This window comes from Polypterus senegalus, chromosome 6 (genome assembly GCF_016835505.1).
Source record: "Polypterus senegalus isolate Bchr_013 chromosome 6, ASM1683550v1, whole genome shotgun sequence".
NCBI classification, from domain to species: Eukaryota; Metazoa; Chordata; class Cladistia; order Polypteriformes; family Polypteridae; genus Polypterus; species Polypterus senegalus.
Genome location: NC_053159.1, coordinates 37,430,267 through 37,457,500, shown reverse-complemented (window position 1 = coordinate 37,457,500; position 27,234 = coordinate 37,430,267). Strand labels below are relative to the sequence as shown.

The following is a 27,234-nucleotide window of genomic DNA, read 5'->3' as shown; positions in this document are numbered from 1 at the left end:
TCAGCGCTGGAATATATACATTCAAAACTTGAATATATAAAGTCAAAGTCAAAATATATTGATTGAAACGACTCTGAACTGAACTAAGTTAACAAAAACGTATTCAGAAAAATAAATTAAAAAAACACTGTTCGGTTAATGTTTTGAAAATGATGTATGTGCCCTGCCCAGGATTGGTTCCTGCCTTGTGCCCAGTGTTGGCTGGGATTGGCTCCAGCAGACCCCCGTGAGCCTGTGGTCGGATTCAACGGGTTGGGAAATGGATGGATATTCCAGCGCTGACTTTGTATATTCCGACGCTAACTTTATATATTGAAGTTTTGACTTTATATATTCAGGAATGACTTTATATATACAAGTTTTAACTTTATATAGTTAAACTTAGTCATCATTGCATAACTTTCTTTACCATAGAAATTTAAAGACTAAATTCAACTTCCATTCCTACCAAAGATATTTCTGGGGACTAAATAGAACCTACTTATATCCAAATTCGAGCTATTGAGCTGTCGCCTGCCTGCCTGAATAAGTCACCTCGCCGCTCTTACTTTTTTACCGTTCATTTAATCATGGCTAGTGGTGGGAAATTTATAAAATGGAAGGAGGATTACACCGAGTATGGCTTTACCAAAACAATTATTGATGGCGAATCGATTATTCAGAAAGATTCAATTGGTGATCTGTTTTTCTGTGTTAACCTCATATTTACTATACTTCTTCTCAAACCAAGGGAGTGCGAGGGTAAAATGTATCGGGAAGCGCTGATCAATGTAAATCGGTGTACCAGGAAATCATGCATTGACATAAGTTCCCCTTTGCTTGGAATTGAAAGTGTGATTAAATGCATTATTTTTTAACGCGTTATGGAGGACATACATCGAAGCTGCTCAGTTGTGCTTGTGCTAAGAAAAGAAAACATTTTAAAAATAACGTAACACGATTGTCAATGTAACCTTTTGTAAGTAGTGCCTGGAGGATTCAGTGTGGAGAAACTCTAGAGACAGCGTGTGTATTAACTTGTGGATTTTTCTGCGAGTATTTGGTAGCAGTGTCACAAAGTCACTTCTGTAAAACTGTTAGCTGCGGAGCTCAGCTCACAGCGAAATGAGGTGAATGGGAGGGGAGATGAGGACATGACTCCACCCCACCCACCTTAACTGTCAATCCCCCACAAACACGGTCTCTCGGAATTTGCATAAGCACAGCCCTTCACCTGCAATTTTAACTTAGTTACAAAGTGCTCAAAACTCTCGTTTATATCCTGCGTCCTCTCATTAAACTTGTATCCCGCATTACCCGTGGGCATGACAAACGACAGCGGCAGCCTGTCTATGAACTTAATTTAAACATTAGGTTTACACCGTGCTTTGTTTCCGAAGTAGCAGCACTCATGAATATGGTAGTATATGTCACTCGCTCGCTTCTTATTGTTTCGCTGCCTTCTCAATTATATAATGCATGTTTTCTTCAGCGCTTTTTGGAGCTCTTCCTGGTTTTCTACGTACTGCGTTGATAGTCCGTTCACGTGATTATGTTGCACGAAACTCCGCCCCCCCATGGATTTTGAGCTCAACTCCATTACAGTATATGGAGAAAAATAGCTTCCAGTTATTACCTTTACACGTAGAATTCCGAAATGAAACCTGCCCAACTTTTGTAAGGAAGCTGTAAGGAATGAGCCTGCCAAATTTCAGCCTTCCACCCACACGGGAAGTTGGAGAATTAGTGATGAGTGAGTGAGTGAGGGCTTTGCCTTTTATTAGCATAGAAGAAATAAAATTATTCTCAAATACAAGCAGTCATATTGTTTAATGTCTTCTGTAATATACTTACCTGAAACAAGCTTAATTAAAACAAAAGTAAATATTGTTTGACAAAGGGTGAAAACTATTCTCTAAATTTTCACCATTTCTCTCTCTCTGTAATATTATATTACTAGAGGGCTCTGGCCCCTACTCATCAACCCCCGGGCAGGCGCTACGTGCTAGCCACTTTGCGGCTCTGCCGTTCGCATATGGGGAAGTGGATGTACAATTTCAACAAATTGTTATTTTCATGGCAATTATTACATATGCACAATAGAACTATTTTACATTACAGTGAGTAATAAACCACAGTAAAAAATAGTAAAACATAATAAATTGAAAGAAAATTATGTTTTATGTTGCGTTAGAGGTATTCGTTGCATCATTTTCATTCTGTTTGGCTTTGAACTTATAACGCAAATACTTTTTAAACTTACACTTTGACTGTAAAACGTCAGTAAAAATAATATTTGGAATGAACTTTTCGTCAATATCTCATTGAATTTCGATTCCGTGTTTGGAGTTTCATCATGATAATGCAACGTATAACTGCCCGTGAGCGAGAATCATTTCTTTCTCTATAATAAACAAATTGACTTTTTCGAATGTTTGTCCCTGTGATTTGTTAATGGTCATAGCAAAAGCTATTCTAGCAGGAAACTGTAAATGTTTTAATACTAATGGCATGTCAAGATATCCTTTGGTGTTATCCACGGAAGATTATTACATTACCTTTATTGGTCGCCTGTTAAAGTTTTACATCAGAATTATTCGACCAATTTTGAATACAACTAATCTTGACCTATTTACACAATAACATTATCATACATCGTTCTTTCAACAGTAATTTGGCCGGTGGAAGACCAGATGGTGTTAATGGTTGTAGATATTCTGCGGGATATTACAAATTGATGTTTTCATCTTCCACACCATCACCACCAAATGTTTCAGCAGAGTCTATTGATACGGATTTAAACCATTTGCCTTTTAACCGATCAACAATTTTCACATTAATTCGTTTGGTGCTAGGATTGCCTGTGTACTCATTTCTTTCATTCATAACCCTTCGGGATGAAATTCTTCAATAAGATTTGGACAGAAGTCTTTTATTGGGAACTTAAATTGAGGAAATCGTAAAAAATTAAGAGCTGAAAGCGCAGGAACTGTCTGACAAAAGTATTCACATGAATGAAAGGTGAGAGGAATCTAGCAGATAATAAAAGAAAAAATAAACCTGTATAGACGCATATTTTAACAAATATACTGAGACATATATAATGAAAATCTCTCTCTCTATCAAGGTTATTATAGTTCATGAAAATGAAAATCAAAACAATTATTAAAAACAACATTTGCTTAAACTGAAATAAAACCAAAATGAAAAACTAAACTATTAAAGTAGCTGGAAAAACTAACTGAAATGAAATAATTTAAAAAATAAATAAATAAATTTCAGCTTTCGTTTTAAAATGAATATTCTTGCTGTTAGTTTTTAACCCTTATAAATTTTAACTCTAAAAATGAAAGTCATCCACCACGAGCCGCCCACAAATATCAAGTCAGTTAATGGCAGCTGGTGAGTGTTCAGCATTTGCAGTGACAGAACACCCTGAATACATGCATAAAGGAACACAAAGTGATTTACATGCCTCCTTTCTTTACACTTGTATATCAAGATGCTATGCAAATGCCTGAAACTGGAATGTGCTGGTCGACAAAAACTTTACCATATGGACAGAAAAATCACGAGTAACGTTTCAGTTTATTTCTCAGGTGCCTGCTTTTTGTTGACAGTAATTCACCTGCCACTTCAAACGAAGTACAGACAAAGTATAGTAATCATGAAAAAAATTTGACCTCGAGATTAATGAATCTTAATGTTTTAGACCTCCCAGAGTGTGAAAATACCAGTTTTTGGAATTATGTGTGTGTATAAACATAACTCAAAAACATAGCTAGACAGATGGATGAAATTTGGCATGTGTTTATTACACCAAAATTGTAGATCTGTTAGAGCTGGGCGGTATACCAGGTTATACCGAAAACCGTTTATTATTTTTGTTATGATATGGATTTCTCTTATACCGCAACACCAGTTTAAAATTGCCTAAACATTCAGAACATGGCGTAGCGGGAAACTGTTTAGGGGGAGGGGGGCATTTTTCACTGCTACACCTCTACAAAATGCATGCAGTCGAGTACATGCATTAGTGGAGGTACTGCGCAGTGAAAATGGACAGAACACATTCCAAAACTGAAGCTGCAACATACGATAAAGTTGAACATGATGACACAGAAGAACTTTTGCCAAAAAAAAAGAAGGATTCACGTCTGTTGCCTGTAGATACTTTGGTTTTAAAAAGGTCAGATGTGGACCATTATGTTCAAATCTGTGAATACTGTTTCTATACTACTGGATAATATTGCAAGCCGAGTTGTACTTGTTTTATTTTTTTTTCAATACTGTGTAATATACCTAGGTACTGTGTAATAGTGTGACGACATGTTGACTTTATTCTCGACATTTCCACTTTAATTGCGCTGTTTATGTTGAGATCAAAATCGGGATGTTGACTTTATTCTCGTAATTTGTCATTAAAGTAGAACATCGTAAACTAGACTTCATCTTAAAATAAATATTTAATTAACTAGATTTTCTCAAACACCGTCATAAGCTATGTAGCACATTAAATGCTTTGTGTTAAGTGTTCCCCTGAGCCATGTTAACCGCTACATGCTTTTTAAACTGACTTCCTCTTGCACCAACAGGAGGCGCGGGCAGCACACAGAATACATTAATTTCATGATATTCCTGCTCCCTGGACATCTAGAATGCTAAGATAAATACTTGATATAATTTTCATGATGAAATGCATTAAAGCATGTATTAATCATGTGGGGGCACAGTAGCGTGGAGGTTGCACTGCTGCCTTGCAGCAAGGGGATCTCGGGTGTTCCATGCCTTGAATTTACATGTTTTTCTGGTGGTTTTACTCGATGTGCTTCAGTTTCCTTTCAAAGTCACGTAGGATGTGGGGCTTTGTTTTGTTATATTGACCCCGCCAGTGTATGTATTGCTCGTACCAGCACTACCGCCACATTATCGTGCATGTTTAATACCTGCTTTAATGGATATATCTTAGCATTCTAAAATTTTCAAAAAGCATGAATATCATGCAGTGAACGTATTGTGTGGTGATCACTGCCTGTGCCTCCTCTTACTGTAGAGGAAGTCAGTTTAAGAAGCGCATAGTGATTAGAAACAGGGTCACTTAAAGTATTTAATGTGCTACATAACTTATGACGGGGTTTGAGAATATCTAGTAAATTAAATATACATTTTAAGATGAAGTCTAATTTACAACATTCTATTTTAATTATACAATAAACTATGAGGATAAAGTGGAAATGTTGAGAACAAAGTCAACATGTCAACTTTATTCTCGACAGTTTTTTTTTCTTCCATGTCCGCATGTTTTCATCTTCACTGTGGCCCTAATACGATTCCGTAGGGCTATACCACAAATAGCATTATAAATGCAAGTTGCAGTTTTATTATTTATGTATATAGGCTTAGCTTGAAGCAAGATCCATATTAATGCAATTTGCCTAAATGATGGTTCAGCTGGTAAAGATGTCATCACCAAGTTGCACTTGTTTTATTTTATTTTTATTTGGTGAATACTGTGTAATGCACCTGGGCTTGAAGTAATAGTATTATTACTGGAAGTTGCACTATTTATTTTATTGTCATTTATTTATTAGTTTAATTATGCAGTTTAGCTATGGTAAAGTTGTTTAAAAAGTCACTTTAAAAACGTGTCAGTGGACAGAGATTGTTAAGATTAACAGAAAGCGTAGTTGGTTTACAAAAAATAGTGACTATTTATTCCTTTTCTAAGACATGTTCAGTGCAACACAACTTTTGACAAGCACCTATGGATATTTTACTAAAGTCTAAATGCCTCTTTGGATGGCTGAAAATATGTTGTCAAAATGTTAGTTTAAGTTGTTTGCAAAATTTGTTCAATAAAAAGGTTCTATATTTTTACTGCAACTGTCATGCAATGCGATTCCTTCTCTTCATTAGTGCCACCCCCTTGAAAACTATTATTTTATGGGGCCATGCAAACCTATATTAATACTCGTGTGCACATTAAAATGTTTTTTTGTACAATGTACAATTAAAATGACAGTGGAATAGGTTATTCTTTGCCAGTCTACTGCAGTAATTGCAGTGGAAAATGTGGTTAACATCCACTTATGCATGGGAAAAAAAATACCGTTGAATATCGTGAAACCGGTATATATTTTTTTAAAAATACCGTGATATAGAATTTTGAATGCCGCCAAGCACTAAAATCTGCATTAACTTTTGGGCCAAATACATCAACTGAAAGTGTTACTTTACCTAAACACATACTTGTTATTTTTTTATTCATGCAGCTGCAGAGTCTAATTTATTCAATGTTACTTTATAATAATTGTTCAATACATTATTAATTTGATTTGTTATTGATGGTTCTTTAATGTACATAATATAATCAGTCTTGCTATTTACTCCTCAAATATCCATCCCCATATCTGAGTACAAGTGTAGAGGAGACCACTCCCAAATTTTTGAAAATAAAAACGGCATTGATCAAGAGACTGACAAGGTTATCATACAAGATCAGCATATTGTTGCTGCCCAATAACGTTTGCATTAAAAACGTTTAAAAACAAATCAACACAAACCCTGTAAAATTCCTGAGTTGGCAATGTCTCTACTGAACTACAGGTAGGTAAAGAAAAAAAAAAGTCTGCCAAGTGATGAAAAGCTAATTGTTTTTGTATTTATGCTATATTTATTAATTTCTCTTTTTTATTTAACATTTACAGATCAAAATACCTACAGTATTGTGAAAATATTCCAGTAGCAGAATTATGTTTTATAATGTTTGTGCTCATTTTTTTCACTGTTTCTCTCTCAAAACAGATAGTTGAAATGTCATTCTTTTTGCTCTTAACATCAGTCATATCATTCATATTGCATACCAGGGATTTTTCCTGCCTTGCATCCAAACCTGCTTGGGTAGGCTCCAGATTTCCTGTGATCCTGTCCTGAAAAACAGGTTTAGATAATGTATATATTGTTCTTAATCTCAGATGCTGTCTCTGTCATTTTGTGCCTGTCCATACTCTTATTACCTGCTCTTGCTCTGCTCATTATGGGTTTACTGTTCTTATGCATGGGTTATTCATGTCTCACTAACCCCAAACCGTGACATTGCATGCTTGATTTTCTTCCGTTTCCCTCAATACAGTTAGATCTGGGATAAGGGGGCTGGGGAACCACAGGAATGCCTTTTGGAGGTCAAAAATTCTGTTATGGAGAGGGCAGTGTGACATGGGGCATTGTCATGATGGAGCATCCATTTGTCTGCAATGTCTGGTCTCACCGAATGACCCTTTTTCTGAGCCTTTCAAGGACGTCTTTATAAAAAACTTGGTTGACAGTTTGTCCTGGAGGAACAAATTCTTTGTGGACGATTCCCCTTTTGTCAAAAAAACAAATCAGCATTGATTTGATCTTCGATTTGCTCATTCAAGCTTTCTTTGGTCGAGGCGAGTTTGCAGTGTGCCACTCCTGACTTTGCCTCTTGGTCTCAGGATCGTATTCAAAAACCCATGATTCATCACCTGTGATCACACGACTAAAGAAATCTTGCCCATTAGCGATTCTGTCAAGATCATCAAGACACTTGTTTTTTCGATTGTCCTTCTGCTCAATTGTGAGGTTTTTCGGCACCATTTTGGCACAGACCTTTCGCATGTGCAAATGTTCAGTCAAAATTTGATGAACGGTAAATCTGTTCAAATTTAATTGTTCACTCAACATTCTTAATGTTAAACGACGGTCTGATCTCACAAGACTGTTCACACGTTCGATGTTTTCATTGGTTTTCGAAGTTGAAGGCCTCCCTGAACGGTGTTCATCTTCAACGTGTTTTCTGCCTTCCAAAAATTATTTGTGCCAGCGAAAAACTTGAGCTCGGGATAAAGAATGTTCCCCATAGGCCTGTTTTAACTTTTCAAACGTCACACTTGCCAATTCTCCAAGCTTAACACAAAATTTAATGGCACAACGTTGCTCCAAATTCCGCTGTTCCATTTTGTGTGACGCACAACCAAAAACACACCTTCGCTAATAGGAGTCACAAAAATCACGTAGTTAACGGAAGGAGTTGAAACTCGCACTGAGCTATGAGAGGGTACTGATACACGTGCTCTATCAAAAACAACAGTGTAGCATTGCCAGATCGCTTGCAGTGTTGCCAGTCTCATTACTTTTCTGCCATACCTCGTACAGTATATATATATAGAGAGAGATTTTCATTATGTCTCTCTGTACATTTGTTAAAATATGTATCTATACAGGTGTTTTTTTTTTTCTTTCGTTATCTGCTAGACTTTAATTCTTGAGGTGCCAATCAGAAATAGACTACCTTTTAAATTACAGTGGTATGAAAAAAGTATTCAATTTCCTAGAAAAAAAAGTCCTACTTTTCTGCATGACAAAAGATTTGTACAGATTTATCCATTCTGTATTTTTAAATATGAACTCTTATGCTGTAAAGGTACATTTCCAAAGTCAAAATAAACTACTTTCTGTAGATATTTAACTGAACACACAAACTCAAAAGTTAGTGTTTGCGTAAGTATTTAAGCCTTTAAAACTTCATCAAGAACCCTTTTGCCACAAGAACAGCCAGTTCTGCACATTGTACAGGGGTGAATCTTCCCCACTCTTCTTGGCAGAATTTATAGAGATCCTCTAGGTTAGTGGAATAATGCCTCTGTACTGCAATTTTTAAAGTTGTGCCACAGATTCTCAATAGGGTTAAAGATCAGGGCTTTGACTTGGCCATTCCAAAACATTCACCCCTCTCTTTCTGAGCCATTGCAGTGTCGCTTAGGCCTTATTCTTAGGGTCAATGTTTAGTTTGAAAGATGAATCTTCTCCTGAGCCATAGGTTCATAGCAGACTGGAACAAGTTCTCCTGCAACATTGTGTGGCATGTGTCCATCCAATGTCCCTTGAACCCAGACAAGATCCCCAGTCCCAGCACATGAAAAGCATCCCATTTAGCATGATGCTGCCAGTAATATATTTCACTGCAGGTATGGTGGTTTTTTTTTGAGGCATGGGCAATGTTAGTTTTATGCCACACATACCTATTTTCAGGTCAAGCCAAAAAGTTCTACTTTAGTATCATCAAACCAGAAAGCCTTCTCCCACATTTTTGCTGGGTCTTTCTTATGCTTTATAGCAAATGACATACATGCTTTTATGTGGACCTTCTTAAGCAATGGCTTCTTTTGGGGGCCTGTTTTGTGAAGAGCTCTTAAAATTGTGGACCCATGCACCTTCACACCAGATTCAGTCAGAGAGCACTGCAGATTTCTGAACGGTGACAGTTGGATTTTTAGTAGCCTCTCTCAGTAGTCGACATCTTGCTCTGATGTTTAGTTATGAGGAATGGCCCGTTCTATCAAAAAGTTTGGTGCAGTAATGAACTTTTCAGTTTCTTGTGATGGATCCAACAGTGCTTAACATTCAGACTCTGATTTTTGTAGCCAATTCCTGACTTGTGAATTTCAATGACTTTGTTTCTCACCTCAGCACAATACTCCTTTGTCCTCATTTTTGAAGTTCTTGTCCAACAAAGACTATGACCCTTAAAAAGAGCACTTTAAACATGCAAAGAAATAAAGGACACAAAAGTAGTATCTAATTATGGTCACATGACTGTCACCTTTGTCATTTGCGATTTATCATTTGTGTAAACCTGGAGCTTCCAAAACACAGAGGTTTAGATACCTATGCAAGCACTAATTGACCAACAAAAACTAAAAAGTTAAATATCTATAGAAAGTGGTTTATTCTGACTTTGGAAATGTATTGTTAACTGTATAAGAGTTCACATTAAAAATACTGAATGGATAATTGTGTACAAATCTTCTGACATGCAGAAAATGATGCCATTCAAGGGGACTGAATACTTTTGCACGCCACTGTATGCAGTACTTGTTTCTTACCAAAACTTGTACTGCATGACACATGCAGATAAACAGTACAAATCTTTTAAAAAAGTCACACATCTATCAAATGTTCATAAGATATTTATCAAGATACATGACTAATATGCTTAGCAAGTTTACAAGTGAAACAGAAATTTTGCAGTTAAGCTAATAAGCCTATTGTTTACTTAGCAGCAATCTCAAATTCTTTATCTTTTAATAATTGGAAATGTAATCTACTATACTTAAAACAAGGTCACTCACCATGCAAAGTCTGGCAAGCACTGTTTGTTTTAATTAAAGGACAAAGTAAAAAGGTCTGAATTTATTAAAGTAGGTTTTCTTGATGTTTGTCTCATGGTACTGGATGACCCCTCCTATTCCATTTTCTCAGTTTATTACTCCACTTTAATATGGATGCTAATACATTGGTCTGCAATCTCGCTCTTTGACAAGAATTGACTTTTCTGTTTATAGGATGTTTGTGATGCACACTCAACTACAATAATACCTGGCTCAAAAGAGCTTAGGAAAGCAGATGCAGTTTTGTGATTGGCCAATTTACTGATCAAGTCTTTTGAATTGGCAGATTGATCAGGGCATCACTACTAAACAGACATCTTATGCACATACTGAAATAGCTTCGAACTTGTGTACATACATACATACATACATACACACACACACACACACACACACACACATATATATATATATATATATACACATACATACATATATACATACATACACACACAAACACACACACACACATATATACATACATACACACATATATACACATACATATACACATATATACACATATACACATATACATATATATATATATATATATATATATATATATATATATATACACATATACATATACACATATACATATATATATATATATATATATATATATATATATATATATATATATATATACATATATATATATATATATATATATATATATATATATACACATATATATATATATATATATATATATATATATATATATATATATATATATATATATATACATATATATATATAAACACATATATACACACACACACATATATAAACATATATATACATATCTACATATATACACACACAGCTATTTCGTATCAGTGCAATACGCTGCTTGTTAAAACGGATAACTCCCGCTCTTAAGTGCAATAACAAATCAAATCTTTCAGTTGTCTTTGCTCATATGTCATTTTAGAGCTGGTCGCCTGGCATCTTTTTTTGGCAACAAGTTCGTTTATGTTTGGTGTGAGGTTCTGTGTTGTGGAGATTCTCAGGATGGATTGCAGGTGCTCATCAGTGAGGCGTCTCCTGTGTGCTGTTTTGTTAGTCTTTATCACTGAGAAGAGCTTCTCACACAGATATGTGCTACCAAACATGCACAAGGTTCGAGCCGCATGTAGACGGACTTTTTTTGTTCATCAAAGTCACCAAAGCGCCGTGCAAACTCAGTGCGCAGTGCGCCAGTTTATCAGCAAAGTGCGTGTTGGGAACACCGTAGTGACGACTTGGTTTAACAGTACTTGGCAACAGGGAAAGTGGGGCAAGGTGTACTGGTGCATTTGTGTCTCCCATAAAAGCAGCTTCACTTGAAATCACTTTGTGATTGTGCACGGGTTAAAACGTCCGCTGAAGTGTCAGATTCTTATTTAATTATGCTGTTTTCTGTATCTTGTGAATTGCATTCAGGTTACCCTGATGCAAGGCAGCTGAAGCGCTGCATTATGGGATCTGTAGTTTATTGTGTTACCAGCGCTTCATATACTCGGGCTTTAATAACAATAATACAGTATATAAAATGATCTCGGATGTGGCCCGTGGCCCTTGAGTTTGACACATATGGACTAAATAGAACTTGAAAAGATATGTTTTTTCAAATGTGATCGCGCAATTCAGATAGAGTTGACGTGCACTACAGCCTGCATGCCTCAATGAGTCATCCTCCCCTCGCTCTTACTTTTTTACCGTTCATCTAATGAATACACTGAGTATAGCTTTACCAAAACAATCATTGATGGCGAATAAAGTATCCATTATTCGAGTATGTAGAGCTACATACATACATACATACATACATACATACATACATACATACATACCTGCGTATCGCAGCGGAGAAGTAGTGTGTTAAAGGTAGAAAAAGAAAAGGGAACATTTTAAAAATACACGTAACATGACTGTCAATATACAGTATTTGTTTAGTGAGTGTTACTGAGTGTTGCTGTCATCAAGGATTTGATTATCATTATTTCTTTCAATCAGGTTCGTATTTGTAGGATGTGTTGTGTTCAAGTTACATTCCGTGTTTGTCAATCGTTGTAAAGATGACAGGTTTCATTCATCGATTCGTTTCTTACTGCATCAATAAACAGCTCGTCTTCTTCTTTATCTGAGACCTGACACACTGCATGCACGGGTTTTTTTTTTACAAAGCACGATGTAAACCTACACTTTAAATTAAGTTCATAGACAGGCTACCGCTGGCGTTTGTAATTTAGTGCCTGCCCATATAAGGCCATCCGTCAGCGGCAATCAAAAGCAAACTGCACGGTAAATATTCACGGGTGAAGGACTGTGCTTATGGAGAGGAGAGAGATGGTCAGGTGGTGTTTGACACAAACTCAGCGAAACTGCCAGAGAAAGTTTTTAGTGCCAGGACTAAGGTAACATTAAATAAAGCTATGGACATAGCGCGAGATGGCACCAGCACAGCTAGGAACCTTGATGCAAGTACACCGAGTGGCTCACGTGAACTGATGCAGTGCACAGATAAAAAGCAACAGTTCCAAAGAGCGCTGAACAAAAACCGAATTACACAATTGAAAAGGCAGCAAAAAATATGAAGCGTCTGATAAGCATATTCATAAATGCAGCTACTGTGGAAACAAAGCACACGGTGGAAAAAGTGAATGTCCCGCTAAAGGAAGACAGCGTAAAAAAAACCCGTGTATGCAGTTTGTCACATCACAGATAAAAGGAAGACGAGCTGTTTATTGATGCAGTAAGGAACTAATCGATGAATGAAACCTCTTATCTTTACAACGATTGACAAACACGGAATGTAACTTGAACACATCGTACAAATACGAGCCTGATTGAAAGAAATAATGATAATCAAATCCTTGATGACAGCAACATTCAATAACACTCACAAAACAATTACTGTATATTGACAATCATGTTATGCTATTTTTAAAATGTTCCCTTTTCTTTTTCATAACTTCTACTTCTCCACTGCGATATACGGGTATATATATATATATATATATAAATGTATATCTATAGCCCGATCTACAATACATACTTTAGCATAGACAAGCGGTGGCGCAAAGAGTCTTAAGCCTCTAACCGACATTCGAGGTTCGATCCCGAGAGGGGATGTACTGACTATATACGCGCTACCCGATTCATTTTACCTTCCCATCTCCTTGGTTTTGGGACGTATGAAAAATATTAGGTTAGCAGAATCATGTTACGTTATTTTTAAAATTTTCCTTTCTTAGCACAAGCACAGTTGAGAAGCGATGCATGTACTCCATAGCAGCGTTAAAAATAGCGCATTTAATCACACTTTCAATTCCAAACAAGCGGGAACTTTTGTCAATGCATGATTTCCTGGTACATCCATTACACTGATGCACACATCACAGCTACAAAAATGTTAGAGTCGGAATAAAGCGCGTTCCTACGACTGATCATTTCGACTACCCAGGAAGCCTTGATAAAAGCATGGTTTTGTGCACACTGAAAAGCAAGCAAAATTAGATGCATTACAGAAAGCGGACTTTGTGGCTCTTACTGGGGATCATTGGACTTCCGTGACCGTTAGTAATTCTAAATACATCTAATTACAAAATGTTCAATGATCACACTGTTTTAGCCTAATGTACAAAATAATTTTGGCTAATGTTACTCAGAGTTTAAAGAGTAAGCTGGTCAAATTACCTTTTATGTTTCTGACTTATTTTTAAGAAGAAAAACTGCACTTTATGGTGAAATTTTGGTTATTATTATTTAAAGACAATACTATTCTGAAAATGTACTTAAAAGTACTTAAACTACCACTTTATTTTTAAGTCTGCCCAATTTTAACCAGGGATGATATTTTTGTTTATGTTTTGAATTCAAATGCAGTTTAAAAAGCTTTTTTTCAGAAATTAAAACAGCTTCAGTTTACAATATTCATGTCCATGTCTATTATTTGATTCTGTAGCCCACTAAAACCGTTTTAAATAATAAAAAAAAAACATTTGCGATTTGGGGCAAATTTACGCAAGGATTACATACGATTAATCAAGATTAATTCTTACACAGCCTCTAATTAATTGGATTAATTTTTTTAATCGAGTCCCACCCCTAATATATATATAGATATATATATATATATAGATATGTATATATATGTGTATATACAGTATATATGTATATGTATATAGTATATATATACATATATGTGTATATATATATATATATATATGTATATATATATATATATATATATATATATATATATATATATATATATATATATCAATCATTTACGTTATTATTAAAATGTTTCCTTTTCTTTTTACTTCTCATGCCAATGTATGCTATATATATATATATATATATATATATATATATATACATATATATATATATATGAGCCAGCAACACTCATGACAATTACAAAACAATTACATTGTCAATCATGTTACGTTATTATTAAAATGTTTCTTTTACTTCTCATGTCAATAGTTATTTTAAGTATATATATATCTATATATATATTATATATATATATATATATATATATATATATATATATATATATATATATATATATATATATATATATATATATATATATATATATATATATATATATATATATATATATATATATATATATAACAAGATATGACAACAACACTCATATCAATGACAAAACAATTACATTAACAATCATCTTAACGTTATTTTTAAAATGTTTGCTTTTCTTTTCTATAACTTTTAACATTACTACTTCTCACAAGTAAGCTTGGTATTCTGCTAGTGTGTATATATATATATATATATATATATATATATATATATATATATATATATATATATATATATATATATATATATATATATATATATATATATATACATATATATATATATATATATAGAGCTGGAGGGCTGATCGCACTCAAATAGAGACAGACGCCCTGGGAAAACCACAAACCCTGACTACACATTGCTCCTTATCCTTGCACTATAACGCTGTAATATAAGCCTCACAGTACCACCGACTTATAAGCCTTCTTAGCAGCCTGTCAGTTTTGGAATTGATTGTTTGCTTTTATCTCTCTCTGCTCCTAGCGGAACTGTCATCTCTGACTTGTCATGGAGCACGTTTAAGCTCATGTGTTTGCGGCGTCTGAATAAAAATCCTTTTTTTCTACGACCTTCTGTGTCTCTGTGCAAATCTGTGACCCAAGCGTGACAAGTGGTACCAGGAGTGGTTGCACAGATGGATGTCAAGACTTATTTCAGAAGTCTAAAACATATGCACTTAGACTGGAAACTAAACATGGATGACCCAATCCGTGCGCCAAATTCAAGATTTGATACATAAAGTGCACTGTTGGTTTGAAGGAGACGTGATGGAAACAGTTGTCGTGAATATATTACTTGCCGGCATACCTGAAGTTCTTAGAGATGAATTTCTACACCAAGATATTAAATCATTAACGATTATGTCCAGACGATTACAGGGTTCACAGTCCGCTTGGAGAAACAAGCTGCAGGACCTGAAAATCTAATGGGTTCAGGTAGGACCCCGGGAAATCCAGTCGTAGATGGGATGCCCGTTTCTGGGGAGACAGCGGCAACAGCGGGTCGACGAGACCGTGGACACTACAGAGCACGTCGACGTGGACGTCGCAGAGGATATTTCGGAAACGGAGCCGACCGTAGATGTTTCCGATGTGATCAGCTCGGCCATTTGGCAAGAGAATGTCGCTTGTCTCCAGCTCATTCAATAGAGATTGGACTGGCCGAGATTTGTTGCTCAACTATTACATATCCGGATGGAAAAGATGGCTTTTTGATCCCGGTGAAATTGGGGGACAGAGAAATCTCAGCATTGTTAGACTCGAAGTGACCTTTGTATTGTGAGACGAGACTGTCTTAATGAACAATGCCTTAGAGACTGTGAGACTGTAAAAATACGCTGTGTACATGGTGATATTAAAGATTATCAGACTTTACTTCTTCCTTTAACTTATAGGGGTCGCCACTTTAAGGTTTGGTCTGCCGTTTCGGACTCGTGCCCTTGGCCATTACTCATAGGACGGAGAAATGCCCTTTTTCCGAAACTGATTAATAAATGTAAGGGACCAGTAGTCCAGTCCACTAATGAACTTAGTGGGGGGGAGAAGAAGAAGAAAACCAAGACAAAGAACTGGTAGCGGCCGGGGAAAATCTAGAGCCCAACTTAGATATTGAACCCGATCTCTCCAGCGAGACGGAGGAGGTCACCCCCGACAATCTTCCAGAATGGGCTGGACAAACCGAGCGTTAACGAACAATCAGATTTTGTGCGTTTGCAGCATACTGATAGGTCATTCGAATATGCATTTAAACAGGCTCGCCCTGATAATGACTCTTATTACCAAGAGTAAATTCGGGGTGTGAAAACACCACACTTTATAGAAAAGGACGGTTGCCTTTTCAGAGTGATCTCAGATCATTTGGAGGGGGAATTTATTGAACAACTGGTGGTACCTGAAACACATAGGGAAACTGTTTTGCATCTGGCACATTCACACATCTTGGGGGGGCACCTCGGTGCCGACAAAACTAGAGACCGGTTATCAAAACGATTTTATTGGCTTAATATGGGAAAAGATGTTGAACGATTTTGTACTTCATGTCCAGACTGCCAGATCGTCTCTGCTTATAAGCCTCCTCGGGCTCCCCTTTGTCCTATGCCCATATTGGAAGTTCCCTTTCAGCGTGTGGGATTAGATATTGTGGGACCATTACCTAAGACTAAGGATGGGTACCAATATTTGCTGGTGTTGGTTGATTATGCGACACGATATCCAGAAATGATTGCTGAAAAGGCCAACTCTTCGGCTGTAGCCAAAGCACTATGTGAAACTTTTACTCGTATTGGTATCCCTAGAGAAATCTTAACTGATCAGGGCACACCTTTCACTTCTCGCGTGATGAAACAATTGTGTGACAGCTTTGCTATTAAGAAATTGAGTACTACTGTTTACCATCCTCAAACGAATGGTTTAACCGAGCGATTTAACAAAACATTGAAACAGATGATCAGGCGAGTTGCTCATAATGATCCCACAACATGGAACACTGTCCTACCTTTTGTTTTGTGCAGCGTGCGAGAATCACCACAGGCGTCCACTGGCTTGAGTCCCTTGAGTTGTTATTGGCAGGCGTCAGCAGGCATCCTGGATGTGGTGCGTGAGGAATGGATAGGAAACGAGAGAGCAGCTAAGGTCCAAGCTTTGCAGATCGACTAATTTCGTTGCAAGACAGAATTTCTATGCTTTCCTCTATTGCTGTGGAACACCAACAACGAGAACAGGAAACTCAGAAGCGTCTTTACGATAGGCGCAGCAAGCTCCGTGAGTTCAAACCTGGCGATCGTGTTTTGGTACTGGTTCCCTCGGATCCACACAAATTCTTAGCTAAATGGCAGGGCCCCTGCCATTATTGAAGAGCGTATGAGTCCGGTAAATTACAAGGTTAGAATACCGGGCCGGCGCAAACCATTCCAGATTTTACACATTAACCTCTTGAAGGAATGGCACGACCGACAAGAGGTTAACACTTCCTTGGCTGCTGTTTCTCAGACCGATGTTACCATTGGTAGCGATCTTACTGACACGCAAAAGACAGAACTGTTATCTTTGATAGAACGGAACACTGATGTCTTTTCAGATTTACCAGGCAAGACTAACATTACAAAACATAAAATTACCACAGTACCACGGATACCGGAAGCGCGGCGAAATATTGTGCGTGAAGAGGTAAAAAAGATGCTGACACTGGGTGTAATTCGTGAAAGTAAAAGTGACTGGTGCAGCCCAGTCGTATTAGTCCCAAAGCAAGACGGTTCGGTTCTGTATCGATTTCTGTATCGAAATTCGATGCTTATCCCATGCCCCGTGTCAATGAACTGTTGGAAAAACTGGGTCAGGCGAGCTATATCTCCACGCTAGATCTCACGAAAGGCTATTGGCAGGTGCCTTTAGAGGCTAGCAGTTGTGAGAAAACGGCATTTGCGACTCCTGACGGACTCTATGAATTTACAAGACTCCCGTTTGGTCTTCACGGGCACCTCTAACTTTTCAGCGTATGATGGATCAAATCCTACTTCCTCACTCTGAATATGCTGGGGCATACCTTGACGATGTCGTGATTTTTAGCAATGATTGGAAAACACACTTAGAGCGGCTTCAAGCCGTTCTTGAAAGCTTGAGACAGGCTGGCCTTACTGCTAACCCTAAGAAATGTAAACTAGGCATGTCCGAGACTCATTACTTAGGCTATTCTATGGGCAAGGGTTTACTTAGGCCACAATTAAGGAAAATAGAAGAAATGCTTGTTTATCCGAGACCTGAGACACAGAAACAAGTACGCGCCTTTCTGGGACTCGCTGGTTACTACAGAAAATTCATTCCAAATTTTGCACATAGAGCTGCTCCTCTTACAGAACTTACTAGAGGCAGAAAAACCGACCTATCTTGTGGACAGAAAATTGCGAACGTTCTTTCAACGATTTAAAAAAAGCATTGTCTTCTTACCCGGTTCTAAGGAACCCGGATTTCACAAAAGATTTTATCTTGCAAACAGACGCAAGTGCATTTGGTGTGGGTGCAGTCCTGTCACAAATTTTTGATGGAGAAGAACATCCAATCACATATTTGAGTAGGAAATTACTTCCTAGGGAACGTAATTATTCTACAATTGAGAAAGAATGCTTGGCAATTAGTGGGCTGTGGAAGCGCTTCGCTATTACTTGTGGGGACGAAACTTCACTTTGGTAACTGATCATGCTCCACTTCAGTGGTTGTACCGACAGAAAGATACAAACTCTCGTCTAATGAGATGGTTTCTGGGTTTACAACCTTACAGTTTCACAGTAAAGCACCGACCAGGTTCTGAACACGTCAACGCAGCGTGTTATCACGACTAAATGAACCTAGTACAGAGAGTCGCTTGATTCACAGGAATGTGAATAAAGCTGAGGGGGAGGGTGTGAGCTGGAGGGCTGATCGCACCCCAAATAGAGACAGGCGCCCTGGGAAAACCACAAACCCTGAAACACTGACTACACATTGCTCCTTATCCTTGCACTATAGCGTAATACAAGCCTCTAGCGGTACTCTCCGACTTATAAGCCTTGCTCAGCGCCTGTCAGTTTTGGAATTGATTGTTTGCTTTTCTCTCTCTCTCTCTGCTCCTAGCGGAACTGTCATCTCTGACTTGTCATGGAGCACGTTTAAGCTCATGCGTTTGCGGTGTCTGAATAAAAATCCTTCTTTTTCTACGACCTTCTGTGTCTCTGTGCAAATCTGTGACCCAAGCGTGATATATATATATATATATATATACATATATATATATATATACACATATATATATATATATATATATATATATATATATATATATATACACACACACACACATATATATACACACACACAGATAACACAGACATATGTAATGTTAGTGTGTATGAGTTTACAAAAAATTATTGAAGAAACCCAAGTCCCTCTCTGAGCAGAATGTATTTTTCTTTCAGTCTTATGTGCAAATGAAATCAAAAACTCAGTGACAGTGGAAAGGGCAATTCCATGAGAACATAAACAATGACTGAAAGGAATAATCGCTCATTCTGACTTAAAAGGCAGAAGTGAGGTGGAAAAACAAAAGTTCCAGACTAGTTAGCTGTTGGACTTCAACTGGCTTTTATACAATCTGGAGGAAGGACAATGTGCAAGTACTGCTGTAGTATGCCTAGTTTAGCCAATAAAACAGATTCTGTCAGGAACATACAGTTTCAAAACATGAAAATCTAACCACAAACTCCTGACAGCAAATAACTATGCAGCAGTTTGCAACGATCTGCAGGGGTAAAAGGTTACCAGATATTTTGAGGGGGGGCAAAAAAAAACAAAACAAACAAAAATAAATAATCATATTACACTGCAAAGGAAGAACAGAGTTTCACACAATTGAAACCAATTGTTTTGCTGCAAAAGGAAAACAGTTTGAACAGTTCCCCAACAAATGACAAGGATATCTGTTGTGCTGAACCAATTTTAAATATTACTGACAAACAGATTAAAAAAAAAAAAACCCACACAATAGTCATGATGGTGCAATAGATTCTTCTGTATTCAGATATTGACATGATGCTTTGCCATTAAAAACTCTCCATCTCTCACAGAAACTGAAAAAACTTTGAAACTTTAAAATGACATTTATTTTTGAAATATTGGTTTAAATGGGATTCTGAATGCATAAGCCAAATTGCAAGTATATTTATTGAAAACTGTTTCATTTAAGGAAATTAAGTCATACCAAGTGTTTTATTTCTATATTTTCAATTATATAAATGTTATTTTAAACAAAAAATAGATTTTATACATCTGCAAGTACAGGTACAATTCTGTTACAACGAACTCCCAGGGACCTAAAAAATATTTTGTTGTAACGAAAATTTTGTTGTAATTAGATTCTGTATTTGTTACTATAATGCTTTCTTTAACTTGCGCCCAGGCATTTACAATCATTTCAATAGCTACTTTTGCGTTAATTTTAATCTCCTTATGCGTACAAGTTATGCTGACGAGAACTTTTCTTGGCATTGCCTTGTGGTAATACACTTTCAGGGTGCGAATGATGCCCAAATCCAATGGATGAAGCACTGCTGTCCAATTGGGTGGGAGGAATTCAACGAGAACATTATTTAAAATGTAGAAGCACGTTGTGGGCAGCACAGTTATCAATCTGGAACCAAATCATCCTTTTCTTCACATTGTGAAGTTTCTGAACTCTTTTGAGATCCGAACAGGAACGACAAGCTGTGGAAGATTGTTTGTCCATTGCTGGGTCAGGGCAATAGCAGGCTCATAGTGCTGCAGTGAAGCGACACAGAAGCAAATCATAAAAGATCGGGGTCGCGTTAGAAGTCCCTGTCTTGCAACCCAAAGCACGAGGCTTAGTCTCAGTACTTTAGGTTTATTCAGCTTGTAACAGGAACCACACACTTATTTATTGTTGCGTGATCTGCCACTCTGCTATACACAAGACACAGCAATCAGGCAGGGTTTCTGTTTGGGGGATTGTTGTGCACAACTGTGCTGCGGCCTCAGAACTAACTGCTCTGTGGATGATTTACTCAGGCATTTCCAGGTCTTTTGGGCACTTCTTTGTAATGAATGTATCTGCTGAATGTACTTCATAGTAATGAGATTTCTATAGACTCGCATCATACGGGGAAACTGTCAAGACCATAAAAATACTTCGTTGTAATGAAAATTTTGTTGTAAACATATTCATTACACCAGAATTTTACCTGCTTTTTAAAAAGTATTTCTAAAAACTTTATAAAAAAAAAAAATTTTTGGTGAGAAGTTCCTTTTTATGCACCTATATTTTAATACCAAATGAACTTCATCGTAAAATGAGTATTTAATTTACTAGGTTTTCTCAAACCCCATCATAAGTTATATAACACATTAAATGCTCTGTGTTAAGTGTTCCCCGAGCCTTGTTAAATCGGTACTTGCTTCTAAAACTGATTTCCTCTTGTACTAAGGAGGTGCAAGCAGCAATCACCACACAGAATACATTTACTTCATGATATTCCTGCTCTCTGAACATTTAGAATGCTAAGATATATACTTGATATAATTTTAATGATGAAATGCATTAAAGCACATATTAATCATCTGGGGTCACGGCGGTGTGGAGGTTGCACTGCTGCCTCGGGTGTTCCCTGCCTTGAATTTGAATGTTTGTCTGGTGGGTTTACTCCTGTCTTGCACACAGTGCTTGCTGGGATGGGCACAACTTTGAATGGATGGCATAATTAAACATGTATAATGAAGATATTTTTAAAGTTCTGAACACTCCGTGGGCTAAGTTTATAACTAATTTTAAATTCGTAAAGACGTTTATCGTGTGGCGATTGGTTATGTGGAGAAAGAAAAAGGAAGGATAGGAACTGGGGTTTTGGTACGTCAGACAGACCGCACGCGTGCAATAAAGAAAGCCCGCTCAGAAGAACATCCACTGAATTCTGTGTTCGTGTCTTCGACTACCAGATCACAAACCCAACAATTACACAATATTTAAGTTAAACCTTCCCAATCATACATCCAGTTTTATTGGCTCGTCACACCTGCCATAAAGTTCTCTACACTGAACATACACCTGAGGACCCCTTACTGCAAGGGAGCAGCACTACTGCCTCACTACCGTATATGTTTAATACCTGCTTTAATGCATTTCATCATGACAATGATATCAAGTATTTACCCTAGCATTCTAAATTTTCCAAAGAGCAAGAATATCATGAAGTGAATGGATTCTGTGCGGTGATTGCTGGCCATGCCTCTTAGTGTGGAGGAAGTCATTTTAAAAAGCATAGTGATTAACAACTGGGTCAGGGAACACTTAACACAAAGCATTTAATGTGTTGCATTAACTTATGACGGGGTATGAGAAAATCTAGTAAATTAAACATTGATTTTAGGATGAAGTTTAGTTTACGACATTCTGCTTTAATTATAAAATAAACGGCGAGAATAAAGTGGAAATGTTGCCTTAAATCTTGACATAGGCGTAAAATTAAAGTGGAAATGTCGAGAATCAAGTCAACATGTCGACTTTATTTTCAACATATAGTTTGTTTTTTTTCTTCCCTGTGTCCGTATTTTTTTTCTTCACCGTGGCCCTAATATGATTCCATAGGGCTATACCACAAACAGCATTATAAATACAAGTTGCAGTTTTATTATTTATGTATATAGCTTAGCTTGAAGCAAGATCCATATTAATGCAGTTTGCCTAAATGATGGTTCAGTTGGTAAAGATGTCAAGTTGCACTTATTTTATTTTAATTTGGTGAATACTGTGTAATGCACCTGGCCTTGAAGTCTTGAAGTAATAGTGCAACTATCAGTAATCTATACTAATAAAAGGCAAAGCCCTCACTCACTCACTCACTCACTCATCACTAATTCTCCAACTTCCCGTGTGGGTGGAAGGCTGAAATTTGGCAGGTTCATTCCTTACAGCTTCCTTACAAAAGTTGGGCAGGTTTTATATCGAAATTCTACATGTAATGGTCATAACTGGAAGCAGTTTTCTCCATTTACTGTAATGGAGATGAGCTTCAACGCCGTGGGGGCGGAGTTTCGGGTGACATCATCACGCCTCCCACGTAATCACGCAGTACATAGAAAACCAGGAAGACCTAAAAAAAGCGCTGAAGAAAACATGCATTATATAATTGAGAAGGCAGCGAAACAATAAGAAGCAAGCGAGTGACATATACAACCATATTCATGACTTCTGCTACTTCGGAAACAAAGCACGATGTAAACCTACACTTTAAATTAAGTTCATAGACAGGCTGCCGCTGGCGTTTGTAATTTAGTGCCTGCCCATATAAGGCCGTCCGTCAGCGGCAATCCAATAGCAAACTCCACTAAATATTCACGGGTGAAGGACTGTGCTTATGGAGAGGAAGATGAGATGGTCAGGGTGGTGTTTGACACAAACTCAGCGAAACTGCAGAGAAAGTTTTAAGTGCCAGGACTAAGGTAACATTAAATACAGCCATGGACATAGCACGAGATGGCACCAGCACAGCTGGGAAACTTCGATGCATGTACACCGAGCGGCTCACGTGAACTGGCGAGTGCACAGATAAAAGCAACAGTTCCAAAGAGCTGAACAAAACCGAATTACACAATTGAAAAGGCAGCAAAAATATGAAGCGTCTGATACATACAAGCATATTCATAAATCCAAAACAAAGCACACGTTGGAAAAAGTCAATGTCCGCTAAAGGAAGACAGTGTAAAAAACCGTGCATGCAGTGTGTCAGGTCTCAGATAAAGAAGAAGACGAGCTGTTTATTGATGCAGTAAGAAGCGAATCGATGAATGAAACCTGTCATCTTTACAGCGATTGACAAACACGGAATGTAACTTGAACACAACACATCCTACAAATACGAACCTGATTGAAAGAAATAATGATAATCAAATCCTTGATGACAGCAACACTCAGTAACACTCACAAAACAAATACTGTATATTGACAGTCATGTTACGTTATTTTTAAAATGTTCCCTTTTCTTTTCTAGCTTTTTAACACACTACTTCTCCTGCGATACGCGGGTATATATATATGTATATATATACCCGATCTACATACTCGAATAATGGATACTTTATTAGCCATCAATGATTGTTTTGGTAAAGCCATACTCAGTGTATTCATTAGATGAGCGGTAAAAAGTAAGAGCGAGGGAGGATGACTTATTGAGGCATGCAGGCTGTAGTGCGCGTCAACTCTATCTGAATTGCGATCACATTTGAAAAAATATATCTTTTCAAGTTCTATTTAGTCCATATGTGTCAAACTCAAGGGGCGGGCCACATCCGCCCGTGTAATTATATCCGGCCCGAGATCATTTTATATACTGTATTATTGTTATTAAAGCCGGGTATATGAAGCGCTGGTAACACAATAAACTACAGATCCCATAATGCAGCGCTTCAGCTGCCTTGCCGAACACTTACCGAGTTAATCAAGTTATTGCGAAGCTAGCTCACACGATGCTGAAGAGAAAAGTTGATTCTGAAAATAGAGCCTTTAAAAACCGATGGGAGGCTGAGTATATGTTTACTGAACCCGTGTGTCTCATTTGTGGAGCTAATGTGGCTGTAATTACAGAATTTAATCTAAGGCGGCACTATGAGACAAAACATCAGGTTAACCTGAATGCAATGCAGAAGATACAGAAAGCAGCATAATTAAATAAGAATCTGACACTTCAGCGGACGTTTTAACCCGTGCACAATCACAAAGTGATTTCAAGTGAAGCTGCTTTTATGGGAGACACAAATGCACCAGTGCACCTTGCCCCACTTTCCCTGTTGCCAAGTAATGTTAAACCAAGTCGTCACTACGGTGTTCCCAAATCGCACTTTGCTGATAAACTGGCGCACTGAGTTTGCACGGCGCTTTGGTGACTTTGAAGAACAAAAAGTCCGTCTACATGCGGCTCGAACCTTGTGCATGTTTGGTAGCACATATCTGTGTGAGAAGCTCTTCTCAGTGATAAAGACTAACAAAACAGCACACAGGAGTCGCCTCACTGATGAGCACCTGCAATCCATCCTGAGAATCTCCACAACACAGAACCTCACACCAAACATAAACGAACCTGTGGCCAAAAAGATGCCAGGCGTCCAGCTCTAAAATGACATATGAGCAAAGAAACTGAATGATTTGATTTGTTATTGCTGAAAAGAACACATTTTATTTATATTTCTAGGTTTTGTTATGCAGCATGTTCATATTTGAATTTGTATAATTTTGACAGGATATATTTTTATGGAGAGCAAAATCTTTTGGGATATTTAAAATCTAAGTTTATTTTTATATAAAATTACATAAGAGTAAAGAAATGTGAATGTTTGTTCTTTTAACGTTTACTTTATTTCTAACTTGTATAATTTAGACAGGATAATTTTTATGGAGAGCAAAATATTATAAGTTGTTTAAGGTTTGAGTTGATTTATTCAGAATAATATTCCTGTCTGTTTTACCATTCCTACCAAAGATATTTCTGTCGACTAAATAAAAATTCCTTCTATTTAAAATTTAAATAGAACTTGAACAAATCTGATAGTTCATAATATCCACGCAGACTTGCGTAAGAGCGGGAGTCATCCGTTTTAACAAGCAGCGTATTGCACTGATACTGAAATAGCTGTGTGTGTATATATGTAGATATGTATGTATATGTATATATGTGTGTGTATGTATTTATGTGTGTGTGTATATATGTGATATGATATATATATATATATATATATATGTATAGATATGTATATATATGTTTATGTGTGTGTGTGTATATATATATATATATATATATATATATATATATATATATATATATATGACAACAACACTCATCACTCACAACAGTGACAAAACAATTACATTGACAATCATGTTACGTTATTTTCAAAATGTTTCCTTTTCTTTTTCATTGCTTCTTTAACACACTACTTCTCCGCTGCGAAGCGCGGGTATTTTGCTAGTAATACTATAAATTTATTTTATTGCTATTATTTATAAGTTTAAATATTATGCAGTTTAATGATGGTAAAGTTGTTTAAAAAGTCACTTTAACGTGTCAGTGGACAGAGATTGTTAACATGAACAGAAAGCGTAGTTGGTTTACAAAAAATATTTTCCATTTATTCTTTTTCTAAGACATGTTCAGTGCAATACAAACTTTTGACAAGCACCTATGGATATTTTACTAAGTCTAAATGCCTCTTTGGATGGTTGAAAATATGTTGTAAAAATTATAATTTAAGTTGTTTGCAAAATTTGTTCAATAAAAAAGGTTCTATATTTTGACGGCAACTGTCAGGCAATGCGATTCCTTCTCTTCATTAGTGCCACCCCCTTGAAAACTATCAGTTTATGGGGCCATGTAAACATGTACTAATACTTACAGGTATGTGCACATTAAAATGTTTTTTTGTACAATGTACAAAGCTCATGACAGTGAAATAGGTTATTCTTAGCCAGTCTACTGCAGTAATTGCAGTGGAAAATGTGGTTAACATCCACTCATGCATGGGATAAAAATACCGTTGAATACAATGCAACCGGGATCATTTAGAAAAATACCGTGATAAAGAATTTTGGTCATACTTCCCACCCATAGCTTGTAATACATTAAGTCAATGGAAGCAAATTCTATTTCTTTTTTGTATTGTTTAAGTTTAAAATATTGTATAAGTGTAAGTTTGCAATACAGTAATCCCTCCTCGATCGCGGGGGTTGCGTTCCAGACCCCCCCGCGATAGGTGAAAATCTGCGAAGTAGAAACCATATGTTTGTATGGTTATTTTTATATATTTTAAGCCCTTATAAACTCTCCCACACTGTTATTATTAGAGCCCTCTAGACATGAAATAACACCCTTTAGTCAAACGTTTAAACTGTGCTCCATTACAAGACAGAGATGACAGTTCTTTCT

At 36.9% G+C, this 27,234-nt stretch overlaps 1 protein-coding gene across 1 annotated transcript in view; it reads right to left on the bottom strand.

Annotated features, from left to right (window-relative positions):
- Positions 1-27,234, bottom strand: part of prdm2b (PR domain containing 2, with ZNF domain b) — a 232,163-nt gene that overhangs the window by 20,727 nt on the left and 184,202 nt on the right. The gene's annotated exons all lie outside the window — the stretch shown is intronic.